Here is a 14,388-nt window from a genome sequence, read left to right on the forward strand (position 1 = left end):
TTTCGCAGGCCAGCTACTATCTTTTTTATTTTATATGCCAATTTAATCGGAGGACATGTTCTATTTTAGTTTAGAGAAAATAAAGTTTAAAACACTAGCTAATATTAAAAAGACTCTACATACTGTATATGTACTAACATATTCAAGCTGTAAAAAAAAGACTCAACTATTCATAACAATACTAAAATAATTTTACCAAACGTATATATGTTTAATCAAATACGTGAAAAATACTCAAATACGCAAATAAATAACTAAATCTGGTAGATGTTTGTTTCAACTTTCAACTATTGCTTAACAAATGTATATATAGCTAGCTTTCGTAGTTTTTTTGTAAAATTATTTGATAAACGCGAAATACTTGAGTCCGCGTAGTAATTGTCGTCTATGCATGCATGATTTTAAGCTGTATATATATATTACATCTTACAATTTCTCTCTTTTACTAGACTATTACCGTTGCGCAAATAAAGATAATATAACAAGGTTGTATTCTTGCATTTCATCTCGGTATGTAAATGCATGCGTTGGTCATGAAGAGAACAAAAGCTCAAACTTTTGTTTTTCTACTCGAAACAGTGATCTCTAACAATATTCGCAACAACTGAGTCATATATAGGTGATAGGTATATTACTACAAGGTTAAAAGAATTAACGAAAATTAGTTAGAAATATATCAAAGTATTAGCATAAATAAATATGGAAACGATAATCAATTGGATATGGATAGTCACGCGTAAAGAAAAAAAGAGAAAGATGAAATCATTGGGATACGAAAACGAATCGTTTCATCACAATTAGGCGTAAAGTGAATATGCAGCTCATTCGCCGCAGAAAGTTTTTAATTTAACTTATTTTTTTTTAATCATAAGAACATACTGTATAAATATACGTTTCTCATCGTTTCCTACAAGGCTATACAAATGGCGGTGCACTCTATCTCAAAGTAATACTATATTTATGGTATAACCTTTACGGTTGGTACGTACTAATTAAGTTATTCAAAAATTATACTACACCATTTTGGTTCGTGAAGTTGTTTCTTATTTCATATGTTTTATTTATTTATTTGGTATTTACAACAAAATTGATCAGATAATAAACTGACAATAATATTTTTTCATAACTAAGGTCCCAATTGATAACGGTTGTTATTTGTGGCTGTAAAAATTTTGATTTTAAAATTTTAGCTGCAGAGAATTTAGTTGTAGATGTTCTGATTGTAGAAACTTTAATTGTTAAAATCTGATTGTTTAACAACAACTTTTAAAGTTGTAACTGTTATTTTTATTTTTTATTAAATAATAATAATGAATATATATTATATCAAAAATTAATTCATATAGCACTTTAATCAAAAATTTAATTTTATTAATGATAAATTAAAATTCTAAAAAATATAAATCAATCAAATATGTGATTTTGTTTGAAATTAATGATAAATTAAATTTCGCTAACAATATTATGATTTTTGTTTTTATTTTGGTGGTTGATTCTTGAATGATTATTGTGGCAAATAATATCAATAATATTTTTTAATTGTTTTGAATGTTTTTTTTCTATTGAGTAAGCCGTCAAAAATCTATTAAACACTATTCAATGCATTGTTTGAATGTTATTTTATTATTAATGATGAACTTCATAAACACTTTTACAATATTATTAGTGACGATGATGAAAAAAAAATTATTATTGAAATGGATCTTAAATAAAAAGAAGAAAATAAAAATAATTAATTTATAAAAATTAAATATGTAAATATATATATATATATATATATATATATATTTAGAGAGCTTTTAGATATAAAAAGGAGAAAAGAAATGTTTTAAAAATTGTTTAATTTTTAAAGCATGAGTTTTGACGCTTTAAAAAAACAGAAAAACAAAAAAGAAAAAAAAAGTGGCTTTCAAAACTTTTTAAAAAATTAAAAAAAAAAAGTTTGATTGGTAAAAAAATAACTGTCAAGACTTTAAAAATATTTAAAGTCTTAAAAGTACGCTACTAATCAAAGCCTAAATCTCATAATTATGATCTGATTAAAAAGTTAATAAGTGACATAATGTCGATTTCTAGTATAAAATTGTCGATGTATAATCACTCACCACTTCGTTAAACTCATATAATACATGTGGTTGATTAAAACAAAACATAAACAATCACATAATGTCCTTCGTAATTACTAGTAGTTTTTAGTTAAAGAATTGTGATCTTATCTTTAATTTAATCATTGTGATATTCTAGTCTGCTGTATTTTATTTTAGAGTTCACTGCTTCTGACCAACCATATAATACACGTATAGTAAACAGAAATAACAAATGGGTATTTTATTACCAATGCACAAAAATTAATTTAGGATTACGCTCAGAGCATAATTGTAAAGGGAGGCCATTTCCAAGATTAGAACAGCTTTCCCGATTTAACAATTGATTTTGCAATGATAAAAGGACTCTTTTTATTTATTATTTATTTATTTATTTCTCTTTACTTAATTTATCTATATACGTTTGCTTTAAAGCAAATTAGCAACTATCTGCTCATTAGACCGCATTAAGTAGGTTCCTTAGAATCATCTTCGCAATCCGATGATTTTGATGTATAGTGTACTACTATAGAATATCTGAATAACAAATAGAATTCACTTTTGCGAAAAAAAAACAAAACATAATAGAGTTCACTGCTTCATGAGTAATTGTAGGCACAAGATTTTTCAAAATTCCATGATGTCTCTCTTTTTTCTTCTGCAGATGTGAAGGAATAGTGGTACAATTGAGTAGTGAAATGATAAAATAGTATTCCTTCTATTTTATAATATAAGATATTTTAAAGGAATTTTTTTGTTTTATAATAGAAGATGTTTTCAATTTTCTATATTATTTTTAGATTAGTTTAATATTTTTTATTATGCAGTATTATTTCTAATTAATTCAATTTTTTAAAAATAAACAGTTCTTAATTTACGTGTTTTTAGTTAAAATATCATATATTTTGAAATGAAGAGAATATGAAAACCCCAAAGTTATTTATTTCACGGTGAAAATAAGAATAAGATTACTTTCTCTGTTGATTGATACAAGATAACTAGCATTCAAGGAGAAGAAATAAGTATAATAACATGTCAAATGAAAAAACCTTCAAAAAGAATATGAAAATAATCATTTAGAAAGGAACAAGAGATCTTGAAGAATCTATAGGAGCCAAATAATAATAATTATTAATCCATTATATTACATCTCATATTCTCATTATATACAAAAAATGATTGGCATATTAGAACTCCATAGATTTTCCAAGATCTTGTGAAACTAACTCCCCCATACATAACTCAGAAGTCAGATCTGACTAGCACTATACCTAATATGCATATACAATATATATACACACACTATAAATTAGTGGTTTAATGGACAAAACCTCATAAACTTCAAATTCGAATATATGGTCGCGTTATTCTGGACTGTTCTCTAGATCGTAATACATATATGGATTTTATTTACCCAATTATTTAGTTTTGTTGAGAGAGTTTGAAGACAGAAAATCTTGATAAAGATTAGGCACCAAAACCTTAGCAACATTATAACACATTTTAATGAATCAATTGGTACCACGTTTCAAAATGTTATCGCTTATATTTATTATGTGTCAACTAGAAGGAGCAGATCTCAGCAGGTGTTCGATTTTGAAACATTTGACAGCTTAATTGGTCTGAAAGTTTTGATCTTTAGTGAACTGTTAGAGATTATAGTTGATATCTTTGTTAATATAAGTCTCATGCGTCTGCTTATATGAGAATTTGTGCTGATCAAATTAGCCATCAAAGTCATTAGAAAAAACTATATTTTTAAAATAAAAATAAATACTGATTCGTAACGACTGGAACCTAATCAAGGTTTCCATCAAACAAATCTTTTAAACTTGACTAGGGGTGTTCATACTTCATTATGAACCAAAACATATGGCGTTTTTCTTTATTTGTGTATTTTATCATTGACCAACATATAACTAGTTGAGGTAGAGTTAAAGACTTTTAGTCTATAACTATTTTCAAAATTTATGAAGAAAATATTACTTCAGTACATATAATATAGCAAAAAAGAATTCTTAAGAGCATCATTATTGGGCGTTTCTCAGAGGATTTCTTTGGCATTTAGGGCCCCAAAAAATAATAAACAATCCATAAATGGGTCTATTAATGCGAGAATTGGTTCTGTCGGAAGCATTCTGAGCAACGGTTTAAGAACGATATGTTGCGTCTCATGAGTAGTTGGTGCGTAAATATAAAACCGGGTTTTTTTTTCTCATTTCTATTTCTCTTTCTTCCCGACTGTCTCTCTCTCTTCTCTCTCGTTTCTGAAGGTGACACAAGATGCGATTCTTGATGAAATCGGAGAAATTAATGGATTCACGTCGAATCCATTGAATTTTCTGGCATAAACCGGTTGTTTGTTGATTACCCGGAGGCGATGGCTTCCAGATCGGTGAATGGGTTATTAGATCTGACATCGACGGCGGCTGTCTCTGATCGACATCAACGGTGGTGCCCTGAAGCTAACGGCGAGGTCCAAACCCTAACGAATCGGAGGGAGAAGGTTCGTTTCTCTTGTCTGATTGATTGCATGTTTTTCTTTTAGCTTCGGGTGGTCTTTAATTGTTAGAGTTTCAGATTAATCCGATTGATTGTAAGGATTTTGGATTAATCCGATTAGAGTATCGATTAGGAGGTAGCTAGAGTGTTATTGTTACTTTCTCTTCCTCTTCTAATTAGAGAGAGAGAGAGAGAGCCAAAACAAGTCAAAGGTATATCTTTCTCAACCCCGATTTATCGATTTTGATTTACAAGCGATCTTGTGTTTGTCTATTAAATCCATTGGTTTGTTGTTTTTTTTTGAGGTGTTGAAACAAAACAGGTTGTTATGGAATGATTACAGTTTAGTGTTCAATTATTTGTTTTGCAGGTTTTGCAAGGACACGTTTGGAGACATATGGAGTTTGGCCAAACCGAAGACTGCTTTTGGAGTTGTGATGTTCTGTTGTTGTGATGTGGCTCATGCGTGGAAGCCATTCAAAGCTGCTACTGATCTCTTAGCCAAGAAAGATGATTAATCTCCATTGAGAACTATCAAGGTCTTTATTGTTATTTTATGTTTGTCTTTTTTTGTTATATATTGTATAAGTAACTGTGTGATTAATATTGACTCTTTTGTCATGCTTTGTGCGAGGTCTAATGGATTTGATTTGGAGTGGTATTCACAATGTGGAACAGCGGTTGGATTCTCTAATTTGAAAAGGTATGGTACTCTAGCTTTAATTTGTTGGTGATAGATATTGTTTGCGGTTGTGTGTTGGGATGAATTTATTTAGTGTTAGATTAGGTAATAGTCGAGTCAGTCATTGATGATTGCTTTTTGTTTGTTGGTTGTGATAAATACGGTTAGTACAATATTCTCTAACTATTTCGTAATGCTTATTATTTCGTAACTATTCTCTAACATTTAGTTTAGGTAGATACTTGTCGAGTCATCATTGATGAATGCTTCAACATCAATTTCTACAATCCAACGGAATTCCATCCCGAAGAAGGAAGCAGAACTTCTCATGTCGATTTATCATATTCTACAGATATGACAACAAATCTACATAATATGATGGACATTCGAAATGAGGTTCATGATACACAAATGCATGATTTTTTGGAAAAGACTTGATTGAACATATCTGGCAAAAATTTGGTGCAACGGCACAGTAAATCTTATTTCAAATTCTGTTTAATATGTTTAATATTTCAAATTTTATAAAATATGTTTACTATTCCGAATTTCGTAAAATATGTTTAATATTATAAAATTTGTAAAATTTTATTGTTTTCTATTTTATGTAATATAAAAAATTTAAATAATTATTTTATCATTTTAGATAATTAAAATTTAATAATTAATAAACAAAAATAAAAAAATATTATTTAAATGCTTGAGCAACCATCTTTGGGATTCTCTAATAATGGGGTGATTTTACTTAAATTCTCTTAGAATTACTTTACTTAATTTAGTATTAATTATATAATTAATTAATATAAGAGTAACTATGGAGGGTTGCTCCAGTGATGGTCTAACAAGCTCGTATTAAGCTGTTTCTTATGTAAGAAACAAAAAAGGTTATATGTCACGTTTGTTCAAAAAAAAAAAAAAGGTTATAAGTCACATAATTCACTAATGATATTAGTACATAATTGATATGCAATCTTATAGGTATGATATGCTCAAAGTAGTTGAAACATTTTTATAACAAAGAAAAGTAAAACTAATTGAAACATATCGAGTTATTGGGTGGAACATTCAAGATATAGTGTGCGTCATACCAATATCCTCGAAGTTGTCACATGCTATAGAATATGAGTTTTTTTAATAAAGTCATTAAGAAAATCAAAACAATTAAACAAACTATTTGTCACACTAATTACCACACTATTTATACAACCAAAACATAGGAAAAAGATTCTTGCCTACGTCGACGATTGTCAACAAGAAAATAATCACCGCATATAATATTTTCTGCTAGAGAACCGATGGTCACACACATGAAAACTACGATCGTACGTCCTTGTTTATCTCTTTTTTCTTTTCTTAATTGGAAAAACAAATCTCTGTTTTTAATTTGACTTTTAATTGAGCGACAGATGGAAGATGAACGATTAATGCTTCTTATATATAAATAACCAGCATATTATTAAGTTATACTTTAAACTTGTAAATAGTAAGTATATATTTCCATCGAATGTCTGAAACTACATCGATCGTTGCAAACGATTAGTAATCATAATCAATATAGATTAAATAAAGTTAAACCCTGTTAATACAGTATTTGATACCGTGACAGGGCCATTGCACCTGGCGCAACCTAAGGTTTCTCATGTGGCACCCCAGGTTTGTATTTTATTAGAGAGATATATATAATATTAGACTTTGGGTTTTCATATTATTAAATTTCCTCCTATATATAAATGGTACTCACTAGGCCTGAGATTAATATTCGATATCCGTATTTATATCCGAATTTGTTTCGAAAAAAGCGGATATCCGGGCAAACAGATACGGATACGGATAGTAAAATAGCAAATAAAACAGATACGTATACGAATACAAGTAGTGTTAAATTTTAATACGGATAACGGATATCCGCTTTTTCCCAAATATCCTTTATTATATACGGATAAGGATACAAATAATGGTAAAGTTTAAAATGAATATTTGTTTTTTCACGGATATCCGGTATTTATATACGGATATCTGGTATTTTTGTCCAAAATACACGGTATTTATACAAAATACACTGTATTTTAGTTCAAAATATTTAATTTTTATTTTAAAAAAAAAATAAACGGACATCCGTGGATAATCGAATTTTTAGCGAATATCCGGATAATGGATATCCTAAATTTTCGGATACGAATACGAATACGGATACGGATATTCCAAAAAAACGGATATCGGCTCCGTTAACAGAGCTAATACTCACTATGTACGTATATTTAAAAAAAAAAATGTAAGTATTTTCAGTTCAAAATATAACAAAAATATTAAAAAAACTTGAAACTAGGTACCGCCCAACTTCGAATGAAGAGACAGATAAACCAATAGACTCGATCCCCAAGGATTTGGTCCCTACTTTTATCATGTTTAGCTGTAAACCGGAATTAATGTAGTTAAACCGTCAGTTGGACCAAAGCTATATTATTTGATTTTTTTATTCAAATAATGAATCCAACAAACTGATCAAATATATATGTATCGTCTAATTATTGTTGCATAAGCTATATCATCTATGAAAAAGGTAGTATATATATTAATGATAAATGCCATGAATATAATAAGAGTTGATTTATGTTCCTTTATATGTTAACAAGATTAGGACCCGAAAATATTTTTAGTAAGTAAAAACTATCTACAAAAGTAAATAGATACACCGAGGTGTCCAATGTGATATTTGGTGTAAAAGTTGCGACTATGTGGTTGAGACTATCAATCATGTTTTCTTTGAATGCATTCGCTCGTGTGAAGTTTGGGATTTATCTCCGACTCCGGTCTCGTCAGAGAGTTTTCCATATGAGTCGGTTTACTCGAATTTGGATTTTATTTCTGGAGAGATGTCTTTCAACAGGGTGATCCTAATCAACTTCTTCAATTACCATAGATTTTATGGGCAATTCGGAAGGCCATAAATAAAAAAAAATTTAAAAGTTTAGAGACTGAGGCAAATGATATAATTGCTCAGGCATTGGGTGATAAGTTAGCCTGGGAAGAAGCCCTGTCTTTTACGGCGGTCATGTCAGCTCCATCTCCATTTTCAGATGTCCAGATTTCTTCACCTCGTTACCAGATTGATGGTTCTTGGAAACGAACCAATGTGCATTCAGGATTGGGCTGGTGGTATTGCGTTGCTGAGGAGCGAACCTTGTTGTTGGGGGCCAAGTGTCTAAGACGGAGCCTCTCCCCCTGCATTCAAAGATAGAAGTGTTGCTGTGGGCCATGAAGGGGAAACGTGCTACAGGGATCGCTTGTCAACATTTCGAGACTGATTGTGCTGAGTTACTCACTATAGTGCAGTCCGTTGAATATTGGCCGTTCTTCTCCAACCTGCTCGATGAGGTTAACTCGCTGGAGTCCTTCCCACTATTCTCCATCTCTTGGATCCCACATGCGCCAAATACGAAGGCGGATTGTCTTCTATGTGCTTCGCGTTCTCTTATCTCTGAAGTTTTTTTTGTAAACTCCTTCCCTCCGGTTTGGACAACTAACCAAGGAATTTTCTTTTAATTTATTGTTTGGTTGAAAAAAAAAGTAAATAGATACACTTTTAGTTAAAAAAAATAGTTGTACATGAGTTCAAAATTATTAAAATAAAATAAAATTTAACAAAAAATATATATTTTAATTTTTTCGTAAGTAAAAACAATGTATAAAAGTAAAGAGATAAACTTTTAGTTATAGAAAATAGTAGTTTTTCTTTTGTTTGCTATAATACACTAATGTATATCCATTTACAAATCTACTATCTATATTACCACTAAAAGTGTATTTGTACACACAAATATATTTTATTATTAAAATATACTTTTTAGTTTTTATACTACCAACAAATTATCTTTATGAACACATTAAATAACCTATTACATGTCTCTTCACTTTAACATTTTTATAGTTACAAAAATGCATACGGTAATCTTACATACTCATATTTTATATATTACAATAGCAGTCTTTTCCAATAAATTATTTGATTGGTGAAAATTTTTTGAGACGATCTATTTTTTATTTTTATTTTACTTCAACAATCTCTTTCTTTATGTAAAGGTGAGTATTGACATTTTTTTAGAAACAATAATTAATTGTATAATTTTCACAATCATATTTTTTTTATCTTATATAAAAATAATATTTTTTCTTGTAAATTTTATGATATATATATATATATATAATTTCCTTATAATGATATTTTCTAAATTTTAGAGCTGTTTAGATTTTATAATTATCTTATAATTGATTTTTAATATTTTAAAAACTTTTAAAACAAAACTTTTGTGTTACATTTGGAAGTTTAGAAAGGTTTTTTTTCTTTAAAAGAATTTAATAAAATTAGGTTTTTTTCTCTATTTTATTTTTACATAATTTTTTTTATAGTAGGTTTTAAATTTTTATTTAAAAAAAAAATAGAATTGACATGTGTCAACATCTGAATGATATTATTGACATGTGTCACGATCTTGTTAATAAGTAACTTTGACATCAAGCTTTATATAATAAGATAACGTGCCACATATATTTTATGGTGGATCATTTCATATAAAAATGTCTTTAAGAGTAGTAGGATTTCTGATGAAAGCAAGAAAGATAAGAACGTAATTTGATTGACATTATAGATTAATAACCACATGGTGGTGGGCTAGTCGTTTCCATTTGGTTGGAAGAGTTTCTCCGTTGGTCCAGGCAAGAGATCAACTCTCCCTAGATGCAGATTGCTACTCATGTACTATTTGGCCACATGGATATGGGTCTTTGCTTATGATCCATTTAAATATCCGAAAAAAGTCTATTCGTAGGCTGCACCTCTTCCAAGAATTAGTCTCGTGCCCCTCCATAAGCATGAGGATTTACTCTGAGTTATAAAAAAAAAATGTCATTATAGATTAATTAAAAATTTAGAAACATGTGGTTACACTTAATGAGACGTGGTGGATGGTGATTAACTTCAGGTCCATGGAAGAGTTTTCTTGCATGGTACATGACTTATATCCACAATTCCACATGTTGTGCTCATATAATTATATAAACATTATGTTAGTATATTTATATATAACAGCGTGGCGAAATGGGTATCAACTAGGCCTATAAACGGAGTGGATATCCGGGTTTTTTGGGATATCTGTATCCGTATCCTTATCCGTTTTATCCGTAATTTGTTATCCGTAATTTGTTATCCGTAATTTGTTATCCGCTAAAAATTTGATTATCCGCGAATATCCGCGGATATCCGTAAAAAAAATTAAAAAAAATACTTATTTTAGACTAAAATACAGCATATTTGTATAAAATACCATGTATTTTGGACAAAAATACCGGATTTCCTTATATAAATACCGGGTATCCGTGAAAAACCAAATATCCGTTTTAAAATTTAGTATTATCCGTATCCGTATTCGAATAGAATATAGGGTATCCGAGAAAAAACGGATATCCGTTATCCGTTTCTGAAATTTAGCACTATCCGTATTCGTATCCGTTTGTCCGGATATTCGTTTTTTTCGGAGCGGATTCGGATACAAATACGGATATCCGCAGATAGCGGATAATAATCTCAGGCCTAGTATCAACCATGTTCTTTACTCCCACATTATGGTAACCAACTAATGAATATAAAGTTATTTTTTAATTTACCACCCTGCATGCATATTATTTAGAGTTTGTTTTTTTAACCATCTTTCGGCTGTATGTTCTCTTATTATCCAATTTTGTTCTGGGTCGACAATTTTCTTTGTAATTTATATGTTAGAATTAAAGTTATAATAAATATATCGTTGATCCAAGTTCTAAATTAGCATTTGCTAAATATATTAGGCTATTTTTTTGTTGGTATCCAACTTTTAAATACAAAAATATAGAGATAGAAATAATTCAATCATAATATATGAAGGATTTTAGATCAGATAAATAATTTATTTTGATGGTGCTAGTTACGATAACATGTCTCACAAATGTTATTGGTTAGAATAATTTGTTTTAGAAAAATAATAAATCTACATATGATATGACTATTGCAACTTTGAAAGCAATCCGTATTTTATATCATTGAGGTTATGCAGGTATATAGAATATTGTTTATGGTTTTAGCTTAAGTTGGACCAGCCGCCATTCATCCAATTTTCCCTATGAAGAAACTTATAACAATTTTTAATTATACAAATTTGAGAGAATTATTATTTCACAAGAATTTCTTTTTTTATCAAGATATTATTCCGGTTCAAGAAATAATGCCTGAGAAAGGAATAGTCGTTACATTATGCATTGGTTTTATAATCGTCCGAGAACACTAACAAGGGTGGATGGACATGAACCGAACGAAACCTATAAAACTCTTTTAAAAAGAAAGAATTATTCATCTCGATTCTGTTAGTTAGAGAATCGAGATGAAGTTTGGAATGCCAATAACTTGTCGACGTACAAAAAGGATAATGCATGAACATTCATGAAGAGACACGTCCTTTCACCATTCGATCAACCCTTGCGATGCTCTAGGGACATTCGTTTACTTCACTAATCTCATTTTATTAGTTTTCTATTAGGAAAAATATATAGTACTATATGGCATGACTCTGAATGTGCCACATGCAAATACTTCGTATACTATACGTCCCGGGCATAACGGTAGATTTCTTTTTATCGCCGTGACACTTCATATATATGCTATATATAAGTATTTAATCTATGTATGTTTGCGTTATCGTCGTAAGTTACACGATTTACGTAAGGAGTTCATCAGCAGAGACCGTCCATAACTAGTCATGATATTATGATCTGATTTAACTTAAGGTCAAATTAGAGTCCATTTGCCTAAGCCCGTAAGGCCGTAACTAAAAAGTTGGACATGTGGGGATAAAATTGAACTTTCCATATTTAGCAAGTCAAATTTCTTACGTTTATTTTCTTTTTAGAAATAATGTTCATAAAGTCCTATGAGCAAAACAGTTAAATAAACAAATATTTTCAAACACCATGCAGGTTAAGCAGTCCAAAGATATTTTATCGTTTGGTTGGCACAGAGAACTGACTTTACGAAATGAGAACGACTTATTAATTGGGATTAAAAGCTTCCGCAACATGTATGCATGCATGCTTTGTGACGCATGAATATTATAAACGATAATTCACTTTTTCTTCTTGAGTAACACTTTAACAGTCTCAAAATAATTTGGTGATAAGTATGTACTTGGTATGTATAACTTGCGAATCATGCATGATCCATTACTGCAAATAAACATATAATTGCAATTTGCAAATAGTTTCTGAATTCTGATATACTGTGAAAATAATGACACAAGTAGTAGTGGTACTATAATTAATTGTCCGACCCATAATTGTATTATTATGACATAGTCCATCTTTTAAAATGTCTTAACCGCCACAACGTTGTAGTTTGACTCTATAAAGAATATTCAATGAATATGTATATATATCCATAGAGTCAGATGATAAACTAAACAACAGAAGCTTAAAGTCAACTAATATTTTTATTCATAATAAAAATTCCTTACAATTGTTATCAAATGAACCCGCGTCTAACTAATGAAATTCCGACATGTTATCAGAATCTTCAAAATATGTCGATCAGATAATAATCCTCGCAACTTAAAAGTCAAATAATATTTATCATATTGGGAGGAGATTGGTCCAGTTGAGTCTATGAGTAATAATGAAACATTGATGATCCATATAGGAAGAAAAAACAAAAATGAAAACTTCAAATGTACCACGACCACGAGGGAGATAGTGTTTACCATGCCATATCGCAAGAAAAATTATTACAAAGGTTTTATAATATGGTCCCTCGATCTGGTTAGAAAAAAAATCAATATGGTCCTAGAAAGATCCAAGTGGACTCTTTTTGAATAAATTCACTAGTTTAAATTGTATTCCATTACAACTGTGACGTAAATATTGTTTTGAGATACAACTTTTAATACACATACGTATAAGATTTATATTTAAGGAAGCCCTTTAACACAAAAAAAGTGTCATTAATCTTTCTCTATGTATATTTATAGTTATCGAAATTTAATCAACAAAGTTATACTCTCTCCGTTTCAAAATATATGATGTTTTAACTAAAACACGCAAATTAAAAAATCTTTACTTTTAACAAGTTCAACCAATCATAAACAATAGTGCATAATATAAAATAAAAAATTAATGCAAAAATTGCATAGAAACTTGAAAACATTCTATATTATGAAACAAAAAACTTCTTTAAAACATATTATATTTTGAAACGGAAGAAGTATAAGCTATAAAAAAAAAGACATATATACTAAAAAAAGTTGAGATATAATAAAAAACTACATACATTAAGTTTTATTTGTCAATATAAAATATGATTGTTATGGTAATACTTCTGATTAGAAAATGATCAAATCAAGCCCAAAACTTCGTGGAGATGGCCAGATCGGTTCAGTCGAAGTTAATGGAGATCCTCTACTGCTCCAAGTAATTTATTGATAAAAAAATCCAAATCTTTTTTCTTAATTGAAAAAACGCACGTAAGAGCTATAATAAATTAATAATTATAATAGTTTTGAGTGGTATCTGGTATCAATTTTATGTATAAACGTAATTGTTGTGCCAGAAAAGAAGTGGAAACACGAACACATTAATTGACACAAAAAAAAAAAAAATTGTTGTGTAAGGCAAAATGAGTTCCGAAACTACAAACATTATCGTATGGGGCATCATCGTATTCATCATCGTCATGTTGAGTTTTGTATCGTGGCGCATTAGCTTCATATTACGAAAGAATTACACTTGCGGTTGTTGTGGTAATGATTAGGTGAGTTAATGTTTTCTTCGTTTTTTTTAGGGTTCCGAACTTAACATAGTTACGTGACGACATACAAACTAATGCATTTGAAGATACAATCACTCGATTTCGTTCCCTTTTTCGTTTGTGTTTCAGTGGTCAAATAGGAATAATGGTTTTGAATACACAAAATGAGAGTCGGGCAAGGGACGAGGCTATGTATCAAGCTTTTTGTAAATTTTCTAAAAACTTCAAGTTTTAATGAATATTCTTCACATATTTATAAAAAAAAAAAAAAAAAAAAAAAAAAAAAAAAAAAAAAAAAA

This window comes from Camelina sativa, chromosome 11, assembly GCF_000633955.1.
Source record: "Camelina sativa cultivar DH55 chromosome 11, Cs, whole genome shotgun sequence".
Taxonomy (NCBI): domain Eukaryota; kingdom Viridiplantae; phylum Streptophyta; class Magnoliopsida; order Brassicales; family Brassicaceae; genus Camelina; species Camelina sativa.